This window comes from Eubalaena glacialis, chromosome 3 (assembly GCF_028564815.1).
Source record: "Eubalaena glacialis isolate mEubGla1 chromosome 3, mEubGla1.1.hap2.+ XY, whole genome shotgun sequence".
Taxonomy (NCBI): domain Eukaryota; kingdom Metazoa; phylum Chordata; class Mammalia; order Artiodactyla; family Balaenidae; genus Eubalaena; species Eubalaena glacialis.
In genome coordinates this window covers 74,646,203-74,660,898 of record NC_083718.1, presented here as the reverse complement: position 1 = coordinate 74,660,898, position 14,696 = coordinate 74,646,203, and positions in this window count along the sequence as shown.

The following is a 14,696-nucleotide window of genomic DNA, read 5'->3' as shown; positions in this document are numbered from 1 at the left end:
TATTGCTGGGCCCACAGAACGTATTCAATACAAGTATTAGTTGCATGAATGCACATTCCAGTCTTCATTTCTCTATTTCTTCTCTGAGTTTTGTAGCTTTTATCATCAGTATCTCTTGCTTTTGCACTAAATTATACACTGTTGTATTTTTAAGAGTTCATTTGTTTTTAGTAAACAACCTAGCCTTTTATTTGCCCAAAGTCAGCTGTTGCAGGCACTGAGGCCCCGAGACTTGCAGAAAGGATGGAGGGAGGAGGGACGAACCATCGTTCTTACCAGGTGCAGCCTGCCCTCTTCCTGTTTTCTTTAGGAAGTGGGAAGGGAGACAAAGTCTACATTTTTGCCATCAAATATCTTCCTGGTTTCAGATACTATAAATATTCAGTTGTTGTGGAGGAGAAAACTAAGGCACACTAACTCTCCCCTCACCCCCCCCCCGCCTCAGGCCTCTGTTTGCCAGTCCAAAGTTTCATGTCACATGAAATTAACCACCACAGGTGTCTTATAGTTAAATAAGCACTTTCGTATATCTTATCACTTTCAATCACCAATAATAAATAAAACATCTGTATTCCCCTTAAAGCACTACAGATTTATTGACAGATGGTTTCATTGATGTTATAATAGAGGTATCCCAAAGTGTTACGGGAATAAGGAGAATGGCCAACCAGGAGGCCCATAGGGAGGAAAATGGGATTAGACAAAACAATCATTTTAGCATGGCACTGGGATTTTACATCCGTTATTTCATCAAATTCTTACAACTCTGTGAGGTAGGTGGTTTGAATATCACTTTACAAATGTGAAAACTGAACTAAGAATGATCCAGTAAATTTCCAATAGTCCCCCAGCTCATAAGCAGCTGAGTTGGGATTGGAAATGATTTGGACGTCAAAATCCACACCTTTTCTACTCTGCTATGATAAGGACTGTTTCATCATTGTTAAATCTCTTACGTGTTTCATCACTGTTAAATCTCTTGTGTCAATTAAAAGAGCTCCCTGTGTGTGATTGACACGCCTTAGATGTTAATTGCATTGAAACAAATGGAACTGAGTTGGACCAAAATGAGTTGAACCTAGTCATCACTGAAGAGGGGGTCATTCTAGAGTGGGTAAAGTTAAAGTTCTATCTTCACTGTCTTGAAGACTTTGGTATTCCCTACCTCTCCATGTCCCATTGGTAAAGTGAGTGTTTGGAGATGATGCTAAAATTCATTTCAGCTTTGAAAGGCTATTTTTCTGTGAATTGATTTGCCTGAGGTCACACAGCTAAAGGATGACATTACAGTGAAATGTTTTCCCTTGACTTTTATAATAAAAATGTCCCATATATAGCTAGAGATGAAAAGGCAGCAAAATAAATGCAACAAAACAAAATACCATGAGGGAAAGAATGAGAAAATAAATGTTTTTCAGCTGTCATTACTGTTTCCTGACTAAAATAGAGGCAAAGTAAAATTATAATAGGAACGCAATGAGCTGCACTTTATTTTTCAAGGGATATTGATTTCAAATGTTCCTGTCCCCAGTTCTTTGGGCAATTACTGTTTTTGAGTGTCCCAATTGACCACCTTTGTCACCTGTCTCCAAAAAGACTTGAATGAATTGGCTTCATGAATGCTTCTATTAAGCACAGCACTGCCCTCATGGTGACAAAGGGACATATTCAGCTCCTGTTTTAACCTTTTCATCTGATTGAAGTAGGTGCTCAAAAGGTTGGGAGGACAAAAGTAATTGCTTTAGATTTTTCAGCACAGATTTTTACCACATAGGGGAACATTGACAGTGTTTATAGGATGCAGAATGATGTCAAGCCCCTGGAAATGTTTAATTGACTACTCTTCTCTGAAATCATCTACTGGGAATCTCCGCCATCCTTGCATCTTAAATATTTCTTAAAGAGGTCATGCTAGCTGAGAGATCCCCTGAATTCACCTTTTCTCAGGTGGATGTGCCCATGGTGCTATTCCCTCTCACCATGCCATTTAATTCTAGGCCCTGACTTCCTTGTTTCTAGAAGGGAGCTTGTATTGTCTAAATCTGAGGCATTTTTACCCTGCTGGCATTATATTATTTGATTTCTGGTGCCATTTGGTGCTCAGTGTATAACCTTCATGGTGAGCTAAGTTGGACATTGGGTATAATTTAAGATAGGAAGGAGAATGTGTTGTATATTTATGACTATTATGGCCTAGAAGTTATTTTGATATTCTTTTCTAGCTCTTTTCAGAAGCTTCTGAGTGCTACCTTTGCCCTGGCTGTCTCACTGGTACCATTTGTCCCTCCAGAACCCTTTTCTATTCTGTTCTGTGCCCTGAAGGCAGACCATCATGGGCAGCATTGTCCAGGTCCCTTGCCCTCTTGCTTCTAATTCCACCAGTGGAAAGCCCTGGCAGGAAATTGAGGGCAGGAGGGGAGAGGGGTTGGGGTATTTTTCTCATGATCCTCCTTCCCAGGGCCTTTGATTGGCAGGGACTTGATTTCCTTTACTTAATGCAGTTGGTCATTTCCTTGGTCCTCTCTTACCGTTACAGGCATCGCTGAGTTCTAGTAACCATGGCTTCTCCTTGCTCTTTCAGGCCCAGGAAGGGTAATGGTTTCCCACTTTCTCTGAACTCTGCCCCACTCATGTGTAAAGCCCCTTCATTAAATTTTCTTAAGCGACCCTTGTGGGAGGATTCTGTCTGTTTCTTCTGAGACCCTGACACATACAGACACATAGAAGCAGAAGTAAGTGTTGTAAAGTGTCACTCAGAATTCTGGGTCAGATTCCCCTGATGGTCTCCATTTCTCTCCTCCAGCCACATCCCCGTTGCCCAAAGATTTGCCTGTTAAGCACAGTGTTTTAAATTTATTTATTTATTTATTTATTTATTTTTGGCTGTGTTGGGTCTTCGTTTCTGTGCGAGGGCTTTCTCTAGTTGCGGCGAGCGGGGGCCACTCTTCATCGCGGTGCGCGGGCCTCTCACTGTCGCGGCCTCTCTTGCTGCGGAGCACAGGCTCCAGACGCGCAGGCTCAGTAGTTGTGGCGCACGGGCTTCGCTGCTCCGCAGCATGTGGGATCCTCTCAGACCAGGGCTCGAACCCGCGTCCCCTGCATTGGCAGGCAGATTCTCAACCACCGCGCCACCAGGGAAGCCCAGGCACAGTGTTTCAAACGAGAACTAATGTGTGGGAGCAGGGCCACCATCGTGGGTATGCAACCTAGTCTTACAGAGCGTAGCACTCAGAAGGGTCCTGCACTTGGTTGAATGCTCTGCTGCTGCCATTTTGAAATTCTTAATAATTTTTGTTAAACTCCTCTAGTGTATTTTTCAGTTCAGTTATAACTTCTGTTTGGTACTCTCCTATATTTTATATCTCTCTGTTGAAGTTCTCATTGTGTTCTCCTGAGTTTGGTGAACATTTTTACAGCCATGACTTTGAACGATTTGTTAGGTAGATTGCTTATCTCCCTATTGTTTAGTTCTTTTTCTGAGGTTTTATCTTGTTCTTTTGATTGGAACATATTCTTCTGTCTCCTCATTTTGCTTAATTCTCTGTGTTTGTTTCTACGTATTAGGTATATCAGCTATCCTTCCCAGTCTTGAAGGAGAGGGCTTGTTTAAGAGATGTTCTGTGGGGCTCAGAAGCACAATCCCACCTGATCACCAGAGCCAGACACTCAAAAGCTATGCCCTGTGTAAGCTGTGTGTGCCCTCCTATTGTGGTCAAGTCAAGGCTGCTGCAGGGTGCTGGTGGGCGGGGCTATCATTTGACTGGCTGTTAAGCCCAGCCAAGGTACTGGGGTGGACAGGGCTCTCGGCAGTGCTAACTGGTTAGGTAGAGAAGTCCACCAGTGCCAATATTAGCAAGGTAGCCTGAGATTGCATAAAAGACTACTGCCAGTGACTCAGTCCCCAGGGAGCTTCCTGACTCTGGTAGATGTCTTAAGATTAATAAGTAAATCCCCTTCACTTATGGTCCATGGACTTTTCAATCTTGTATTTCTGTTTTGGTTTTTGGGTCAAGTGAGTCTGTGCACAAGTCCTTAAGAGTGGATTTTTTGTTTTCTGCAGTTCTATAGTTTTCCTGGGTGTATTCCTCATTGGGTTTCAAAGTCAGGTGTTTTGGGGATTCATCTCTCCTGTGCAGGATCTAGGGACTGGGATACCTGATGTGGAGCTTGAATCCCTCACTCTTCAAGGAAAAGATCCATGTCTTTGTGATCCCTCCTGCTGGTGGATTGCTGTGGCTGGGGTGTGAGTTTTTCCATATCTCTGTCTCTCCTACCCATCTCAATGTTGTCCTTTTACCCTTTGCTGTGGAAGCTCTGTTAATCCAGTTTTCAGGTCCCTTTCCATGGAAATTATTCCACGTGTAGTTGCAACTTTGCTGTGTTGGTGGAAGGAAGTGAGTTCAGGATCTTACTATACTGCCATCTTGAACCCTCTCCCTAGTGTTGTCCTTTTTTATTGCTTAGTCCTCCTTTTATTTGCTTGGCTTCGTCCTTCCATATGATGGACCAAATGACAGTGGCAAGCTATGGATTTCATCCTCCCCAAGATCCAAACCCATTAGAAATTCTCTCTTATAAGCTCCATTAGAAAAGTTCTAATGATGATTCTAATTGGCCTGGTTTGGTTAATAGTCCCACTTTTATGTCATCTTTTCCATCATTTGTGTTGTCTTCTAAGAGACTTTTCTCACTTAATATTCTAACCCCCTAATTCCCTCTTTAACTATCTATTGAGTTTTTTCTTTCATTTTTTAAAACTATTAATGTCCAATTTCTCTAAAGTTTATTTGTTATAAATATATAACCCTTTCATATCTCTCTGGAGATATTTGTATTTATTCTAATGACTGCTTCAGTTTGTCATATTTACTCTGTCTCCTCAACTATTTAGTTCCTCAATTTGGGGAAATTTTTGCCTCTTTAATGGTTTTAATTTCTTCAAGTGTTTTGTGATAGCTGATTGCTCACTTTTGTATTTTATAATCCCTGTTTAACTTGAGGGAGATGTCATTCCTTCCTGAATAGCATGAGATGGGTTTTTCACAAATAAGGAGGGTTATTTTACTTGACTAAAGGGTTGGGATGGGAGCTGGATGGACAATAACAGTAAATATCTACCACACTATCAGATATTATCTTCTAATCATTCTATTACTTACCCTCTAAATCATTTGATTTTCTACTTTTTTTTCTGAAAGACCCTGTTCTCCTCTCTACCTTCACAGCATTGTTCATGATGATTGTCCCACCTAAAGGGCCTTTTTCCTTCTTTCTACTTATAAAAATCCTATATAACCTCCAGGTCCAATACAAGACTCACCTCTTTCAAAAAAAAATATTCCTAACCATTTTATCTCTTTTAATTAATATGGCCCTTTTGGTTAATGGTGATTACAAATGTGAGTTCAAGGTCATTTCAATTACAATAATTGCTACCGTTCTGGGGAATCCTGCTATGTGCTAAGCCCTGTAATGGATATGTCACACATACTGCATCATTTGATCCTTCTGTAATGGAGTGGGTGTTATTTTTCTATTTTACAGAAGAAGGAACTACATTTTAGAGCAGGAGGTCATCCAGCTCAGAGATCCCTCGATCAAATCTCGATGGCCTCTCAAAGCTGGTTGCCTAGACCATATTTCTGCAGTTCCTGTTATCCAACCCACATCGCTGAGCCATATTCATGTGGAATTTGCCAAGATTCCAAATTCAAAAAGAGACTTTACTGCCAGCATGGCAAACTCACGACTTAGAGAAAATGAATATAGCCTTTTTTTTCATCCTTAAAAATAAGATCAAACATACCTAATCTAAGAGGGCAAATTATTTGAAGACAACTTTTTGGAAAGAGAACTAGTACCATAATCTTAACTCTGGGTCTGGAACTCTTTGGCACTGGTCCTCCTTATCAGTATGACTTTCTCCCTTGTCTGGTAAGAATATAGTTGAGCAAGATAATGTTCAGAACACATGATTTTAAATGAATCCTTCACTTCAGCCAAAGGTTTATTTAGTCTGAATGTCTGAATTTGAAGCAAAGTAAAAGCACAGATAGAAATAGTTTGCTTAGGTTCATACCCAATGAGTCAAAAGTGCTATAAAAAAATACAAGGATCAAGATAATCACTCTGTGCACGTCAGAGGTAAAGTAAGAGGAAGCACAGGCCAATATTACATTGCCTACTTAGTTAGCTTTGTTCTACATGCACCTCATTGTCTTCCTTTATGGCAGGGGCTTTAAATGCTCTATCCACAAGTTCAAGTTTATAAGCCAAAACATAGGCCTAATGCCAAACCAGATTCCCTTTCTTGCACATCATGTCTTCTTGGCTAACTAAATTCCCAGGTTAATCAGAGAGCATTGACAACAAATAGAATTATAAAGAAAAAAAATCAACACACAAAATGCTACTAAATATGGTATTTTTAGAGTGTTTTCTAGTGTACTTTCATACATATTATTTAATTTAGTCTTCGCAGCTGTGTGATGTAGGGATTATTCTGTGCATTCTATGATTATGGAATTGAGGCATTTGATGTGACTCACTTTGAGTTATCCAGCTAAAAATTGGCAGTATTGGGATTTAAATCAAATTGCATCCCTTCCTCAACACATACACACACACACACACGCACACCACTGTTTCTGTCAATGTTTAACTTAGGACTGTCGCTAAGAAAAATAATGAGGCAAAAAATTCATTTGGTTTCAACAAATATTTATTTATTTATTTATTTTTTGGCCATGCCATGCGGCATGCGGGATCTCATTTCCCTGACCAGGGATCAAAACTGTGCCCCCTGCAGTGGAAGCATGGAGTCTTAACCACTGGACTGCAGGGGAAGTCCCTCAACTAATATTTATGAAGCTCCAGTGTGTGCTATGTACTGTTCTAGATGCTTAGGATAAAACAGTGAACAAAGGAAACAAAAATCTCTGCTTCCTAAAACTTATATTCTAGTGGGTAAACATAGACAATAAAAATAAATGCAATAGATGAGAAAATTATAAAGTATGCTAGGAGATCCCAAGTGCTATGGAATAAAAGAAGAGGTAGATTAAGATTAGGGGAATTAGGATTTTGAGGGCAGGACGGATTGCAGTATTAAATAGAATGGTCAGGATAGGACACTTCAAGGAGAAATTTAAGCCATGACTTGAAGAATGTGAATATGTGGGGAAATAACCTTCCAGGAACAGGAAACAACTAGAGCCTGGTTGCTAAAGTACAAAAATGCCGGACGTGTTTGAAGAACAGCAGGGTGGCTGGATCAGAGTACATGAGGGAGAGAGCAGATGAGGTCAGAGGTAATAGGAGACACGTAGAGCCACATAGATCATCATATTATGAGGACTTTAATATCCTTCTGAGTAAGATAGAGCTCCATTGGAGGGTTTTGTGTAGAGAAGTGACAGAGTATGATTTACATCTAAAGGATTATTCGGGCTGCTCTGCTGGGAATAAATTTAGGGAAAGAGTAACAAGCAGGGAGACCGATTAGGAGGCTGTTGCAGTGCATTCATTTCCTAGAGCTGGTGTAACAAAGTACCACAGTCAGAGAGTGGCTTTAAACAATAGAAATGTATTCTCTCACAGTTCTGGAGACTAGAGGTCTGAAATCAAGGTGTTGGCTGGACCATGTTCTTTCCATAGCCTCTAGAGTAGGATCTAGGATTCTTCCCTTGTGTCTTACAGCTTCTAGTAGCTCCATGTGCTACTTGGCTTATGGCAGTATAACTCCAATCTCTGCCTCTGTCTTCACATGGCCATTCTCTCTCTGTGTGTCTCTACATCATCTTCCTTCTGTGTGCATCTGTCTCTGTGTCCAAACTTGCCCTTCTTATGAGGATGCCAGTCATATTGAATTAAGGTCCCATCCAATTGACCTTAATTTGATTATAGTTGCAAGGACCTTATTTCCAAATAAGGTCAGGTTCTGAGGTACTAGGGGTTAGGGCTCTAATATTTTTTTTCAGAATGGGGGCAAAATTCAACTTGTAACATGCAGTAATCTCCATAAAAAGTGGTGGAGGCTTAGAGTAAGTGGTAGCAGGGTGGCTACTGAGGAATGGTTAGACTCTGTATGCATTTTGAAAGTAGAACCAACAGAAACTGCTTCTAGGTCAGATGCGAAGTATGTGAGAAAAGACAAAGATGGCCTTAAAAGATTTTGCTGAGCAGATGGAAAAATAGTGCTATCTGAAAGTGAAACAAGTGTTTGAAGAAAGAAGAAGTTAGCAGTTTAGTTTTTGATATATCAAGTTTGAGATATTCATTTAGAAAAACAAAGAGAGATGTTGAATGGCAAGCTGGATTTATTTATGAGTCTAGAATTTGGAAGGGAGGTCTGTCTACTTGAAGGTATAGCAGGTTTAAATTTGTAAGTGTTTAGCATATGAAGAAAATTTAAAGCCAAGTTAGTGATTGAGATCACTGGGGAAGTGAATATGAGTAGAAAAGATGACCACAGTCTGAGCCCTGGGCTACTCCAACATGAAGACGTTGGGTAGAAGAAGGAGAACTGGCGATAGAGATTAAGAAGGAGTAACCAGTGAGTAGGAGAAAAACAAAGAGGGAGGGATCCTGGAAGCCAACTGAAGAAAATGGAGCAAAATAAGGGAAAATGATCTATTGTGTTAAAAGCTGCAGATAGTTTAGGTGAAATGAAGACTGAGAATTGATCATTAGATTTAGAAACACATGTTTTCTTGACCTTGACAAGAATTGCTATGGAGTGGTGATGGAGAAAGCCTTTTTAGAACAGGTTCAAGAGAAAATGCAAAGAGAGGATTTAGAGACAGCAAGTATAGATAATGAAATGTTAGCACATAGGGACAGTGGGGTCAAGAGAGGTTTTCTTTTTCTTTTAAGGATTGGAAACACAGTAGTATCTTTGTATATTAATGCAGTGGTCAGAAGAAGTTTATCCCGTCTTCTTTTCTGATTATCTCTTTGCTCTCCTGATGCTGCCACATCCCCTTACCCTGAGGCATCGTTGCTCTGTCCTTATCTCTTAGGTTGGCTATCTGGAGTAATGGCCCATGCTTTGGACTACCTCTTCCTTTTGTTTGTTTTTTTCAGTTTCTTCTGAGCATTTCTCTCTAAATTAACATCATTAGATAATTTTTCTGTCTATCTTAAAAAGTTTAGGGAATGACTGATATCAAATTGTTACCAAACCAAACTTGGGTCTACTCACCCAACGTGCAGTAAAACCAGTTTACTGACACCAGGTTTTGGTGAAGGAAAGTACAGCATTTATTGCTGGACCCAGAAAGGAAAATGGGTGGCTCATGTTCAAACGACGTGAACTCCCCAATAGCTTTCAGGGAAAGGTTTTTAAAGGCAAAATTTGGGGTGCGGGCTGCAGGGTGTATGACTTTCTTCTGATTGATTGGTGGTGAGGTAACAGGGTGGTGATTTAGGAATCTTAATCATCAACCTCCTGGTTCCAACCAGCCTGGGGTCTAGTGTTTGTGCTCAGCACACAGTCACCATCCTCTACTTGGGTAAGGGTCTTAGTTCCTACAGAACAAGTCAAAGATATGTGTCAGATTGTTATGTATATCCTTTGAGGAGGAAGTAGGACTGTTTTATCATTGAACTATTGTTTCTTGACCTTTTCCTTTGTTTCTGCGTTCCTTTATTTCCCTAATTAGTAACTACTTGAGTCTGCTCTTTGGAACTCAGGGAAGGCATGGGAGACCAAAACCTTTTTCTACAAAAAGAGAAACAGGAGACACAGAGGGGTTTTTGTACCTGGGAGGGCCCTGCAGTGTCCTGCTCAGTTTTAAAATCATGAAAGTGAAGTGCTTTGCAAACTGTGAAGCCATATGAACATTTAGTTCATTTTTAAAATATGATTAAAAAAAAAATCTATCCAAAGAATCCAGTGTCTACATCACACAGGAGTTCTCTCTACTCATCCCCATGGCCTTTGTCCTGGTCAGGTCTTCATCTCCTCTCACCCAGTCTACTGGAGTAGTTTTCTGAATGCTCATCCCTGGCTCAGATGCTTACTTCTTCTCATCCGTTTCCCACACTACCATCAGAATCCCATTTCTAAAATGCAGAGCCGAACACATGCCTCCTCCTGCTTAGGACCCTTTGTTGGCTGAAGCTATTCTAGAGTACTCATTATCCTCTAAATATGTACTTTTGCATCTTTTTGTCATTGTTCATACCTTTCCTTTGTTTGGACTGCCTGTCCCCTTGTTCTTCTGTGCCTGGAATGAGTTTATATGCATCCTTCAATGCCAAGTTCAAGTGACCCCTTATTGGTGAAGACTTTTCTGATTTCTTCATCCAACCCCAGACAGAACTGATTACTCTTGCCTCTGTACTCCCAGAGCATTTTATAAATAACATTGCAATATTTTTTGGAAGTATATATCTGGTTTCTCCCTTAGACTATGCCATCTATGAAGACAGAGACTGTGACTGATTCTTTTTGCTTTCACACTACCCACTACAGTTTCTGTCATATGATAGAGGTTTAACAAAATGTGTTAAATGGATACTTATCATGGCCTGTGTTGACACTCCTCAGGGGTACTTATTTTGCTGGGCTGGTAGTGGCTGTTGTGGATACTTCCCTTCTGTTCACTGTATGCTCCTTCCCTGGAGATTCTCTTTATCTGGAGGTAAGTATTCGTATATATAGGGTCCTTCTCTTCTAATAGAAACACCCCCACCACTACTGTTCTGGCTTCTTATGTTGTAGCAGCATTGTCAAAATGTGAAGGTAAGGAAGATATTTTTGGTGTGATAGCCTGCCTGCCCCTTTGCAGGGAAGCAGAGGCTCATTCACCCTTTCTACAATTAAGAAACAGGTTTTCCTTGTCCTTTGAAGGGTTAGCAAATGAAACTCCTTTGTCAGAGCTCATACAGCAAGATATATAGAAGTTTTGCCTGTTAGTAAACCTGCAATTTCCAAATACAATTCATAGCTTGAGTTATTTTTACTACCCAGCCCTTCTTCCATTCCAGATGATGGGACTGACCGCTCTGGGTGACCTTTAAGCCAACCCTGATAATTAGCAAAAAGTCATAGACCCAGCAACCCAAACAGAAGCACTTCAGACCCCCAGAATGCCCATTATCCTGGGAAGGTCTAAAATTAGTCCTCATTTTTGTGTAGTTGAATTATTATAGATCCCTGGTGCCCTCAGTCATTCAGCCACTGTCTGTATAATTCCTGTGACTCAGGGGAAATAAGGAAAAGGGAGATGCACATTTACTAGAACCTTCAGGTTTAGGAGCCCGAAGAATAATGTGATCTTTCCATCAATTCTGTATTAGAATGTGGTCCAATCACAGTTTTTTCAAAGTATTTTTAGCTAAGGAACTTGGAAGTTGTTGGCATCTATTTATGTTTAGAAACGGAAATTTCTATGCTGATTTTCCTCTTATATCTGGATCTTGAATCACTGAATTCTTTCATGCAATAGGAAGCCATGTGGTGTAACAGAGAGAGCACTTGATGTGAATCAGGGTATTTGGGTTTGAGAACTAATTCTGCCTCTTTCTTAATGAATGACTTGGAACAAATGACTTAAATGCTATGAACTTCCATCTTCTTTTCTTGAAATGGTGATTGACATGCTTGCCTATCACAAAGATTTGTTATGAGGATCAAATATTCCCTGTTTGGGGGCTGTAGAGTGCTGTTCTTACCTAAGCTGTCATGAATAAGAAATGGTGTGCTTTTTCTGGTGGGATATCCTCTGTCCATATGAGGCAGCAAGGACTTGGGCATTACTGTGCCCATCTAATAATAAAGCTTGAGTCACTGATCAGAGAGGCTATCCATGGGGGTTAGACCATCTTTCTGAACACCATATCATTCTGCCTCCCAATTCACCCATGGGTGCATGAGGGTAGAACGAGTCAGCCAAAACCATTTTCTATGAATCTATTCTCTGTCTTTTGGAAAAGTCAACATTATTTTGTACTTGTCCTTGAGGATCTGTAAGTGTTGAGATACAAATAGTAAAAGCACGTGAAACAGTGAAGCCATAAAGTTAGTGCACAAACTGAGCACACGAGGCACAAAGTACTAATTGAGAAAGCCTTCACCTAAGAGGTGGACTTTAGGCTAAATTAGAAAAAAGGTCATTATAACTCATAAGCTATGTGACCTTGGGCAAGTTACTCAACTTCTCTGAGCATTGACTTCTTCATGTGAAAAATTCAAATATGAATATATTTTGATCAGAGTTATCATGAGGTTTAAAGAGGATAATGTTGATAAAATACTTGTTAGGGAACATGTAATTAAAGCATAAATAAACATCTACACATAAATTAAATAAATAATATAAATGAAGTATTAAATTAACAAATAAACATAATGGATGGAAGCCCTTATTGTGAGCATCAAACAGCTTTAGTTAAGTGCACTGGATTAGGTGACAGTCTGCAGGCTGAGGAGGAACTTGGTGCCTTGGAGATCAGTCTACAGACAGTAGATCCCTAGGTATTGGCTGAAGTTGAGGAACAGGGAAAAATGAGGGGTGACTGAATCTTGTGAGCAGGATAACTCAGCCAGGACCTAAGAGCAAAGACCAAGACAAATGATGAATTCTAGGGACAGGGCCAATACGGCAGGTGAGAAGACGTGAGTTATGGGTAGCCCCACCAGCCCAGATCAGAGAGTACACTGCTGGGATTTATAGGGGGATGGAGAGGTGGGACAGTGCTGTTTAAATGTTGTCAGCCTCACTCTGAGCATCCTCATTTCTGGTGTGGAGCTAAGTGGGCCCAGCTGAAGAGAGAGGCTGGGGCAAGGAAGTGGTCCTGATAGGAAGATGTTTGTAGCTGGAAGGAATGATAAAAGCAAAGGGGTGTGTGGCAGTGAGCCAGGTAGGAGGGACTAACAAATCAGTAAGCTTCACTGGGGAGGAGGGGTGTATCCCGTGTTTGTATTTTATCAAAATAAGTTGGGAAACATTTTAGTTATTGAGCAAAGAGGAAGGGAGAGACAATGAAAAACCGGGCTTGACAAAAACTATTTTAATGATTGTGGGATGGATGGATTAGAAGTGTGGAGATGATGAACAAACAAGGGACTGCAAGTGGAGAGATCAGGGAAGATATTGCCTCAGTTCTAAGTACTGTATAAGTATGAAAAATAAAGCATCCAGAATCCAGGCCAGAGTTGGGGCAAGGCAGGCCTCTGGGAGTTAGATTGAGATTGCTTCTTGGCCTAGGCTAGTTCTTATTCCGTTCAGTGAATCTTGAGCAAACAGAGGCTTTCATAAAGGTCTTCTTTGAATCTGCCAACCAAACTGAGGTTTGCAGAACTAGGTAAGAAACATAATGAAGAATGCAGGCTCCAGGGAGTCCTCTGTGGCTCAGAGGGAAAGAGGTCTGAATCAAGTGTGAGCCTTTCAACAACTCTTGAACAGGCAGGACCCTCTTAATCAGCATTTCTATTTGGCAAGATGCTTGAAAATGTAATGGGAGAAAAGAGAAAATTTGGCAGGAAAATGGGTTAACTGCAAGGGCCCCCTATCAGCAAGAGTTAGATGGTGGAGGAGAATAACTGTGGAATGGAAATATACCCTGGAGTGGGAGATAACAAGGACTGTAGCATCCCTCAGATCATAGGCATCTTGGGAAACTTCTGAGATGCTGTCAACCCCACACATCACTATTTGTTTTTACCAGGATGTGGGGCAGCTGAAAAGTGATTCAATAATATCTTCTACCCCCTCACTACAAAGAAAAATTCTACTGAAGCGGAACATGATGAAATATCAGATTCTCCGTAAAGTTAGTTTAGTGTAATAGAAAAGACAGAAAATTATGACTCAGAAATTACTTGAGTTCTAATCTCACCTGTATCCTTCCTGAATACTGGGACCTTGGTCATGTCACATCACCCATCCAAATATTGGCCTTTCCTTAATCTATAAAATCATGTTGGAAGAGTTCTTCTAATTTTAACATTCTATAATTCTGAAATCTATAATACTACAGAAAGAAAAATATAATGTATCAATATTTCCAACATGAAAATGGGTGAATTTGCCTTGTTTTAATGAAAAAAAGAGGTTTGAGACTTATCAAAAGCCCATTGAATGAAAGGAGTCTAGGTTATGTCTTTGTCTCTGTGCTCTGGGGTACTATTTTCCTATGACTCACTGGAATATTAAATACACCATAGAGTTAGGATGATTTAATTTTTTAATTGTTTTTGATTTTTTACTCTCTCTTCTTTTAGGAGATATATCTTGATTTAAGCTGATTCCAAACTATCCCCAAGAATCTTGGTGGAGCCTCAAGTAGCTATGGATTTCAGTTTAATTATTTCCAAATTGATTACCCTTCTTTTTAGCTGCTATGACCTAAGTTCAAGTTATTGGCCTGTGGTTACCATGGTAATGATAGATGACATCATTGAATCCAGTCTCTGGCAATTCCCCCTATACTAAGAGTTGGAGAATACTCAGAGAAGATGTGAGCTTTGGGACTAAGCCCTGGAAGATAAATATTTTTCCTACACAATTTTCTACTTTAAAATTAAATGTATTAAATTTATTGCCATGACAATAAATTGCCATGAATGTATTAAATTTATTGCCATGACATTTTTGTCAATATATATATGACATTCAATATATATATTGAATATAAAGTATTCAATATTTTACAGAAACTCAGTCTTGATTCTTGCCCTTATCGGTAGG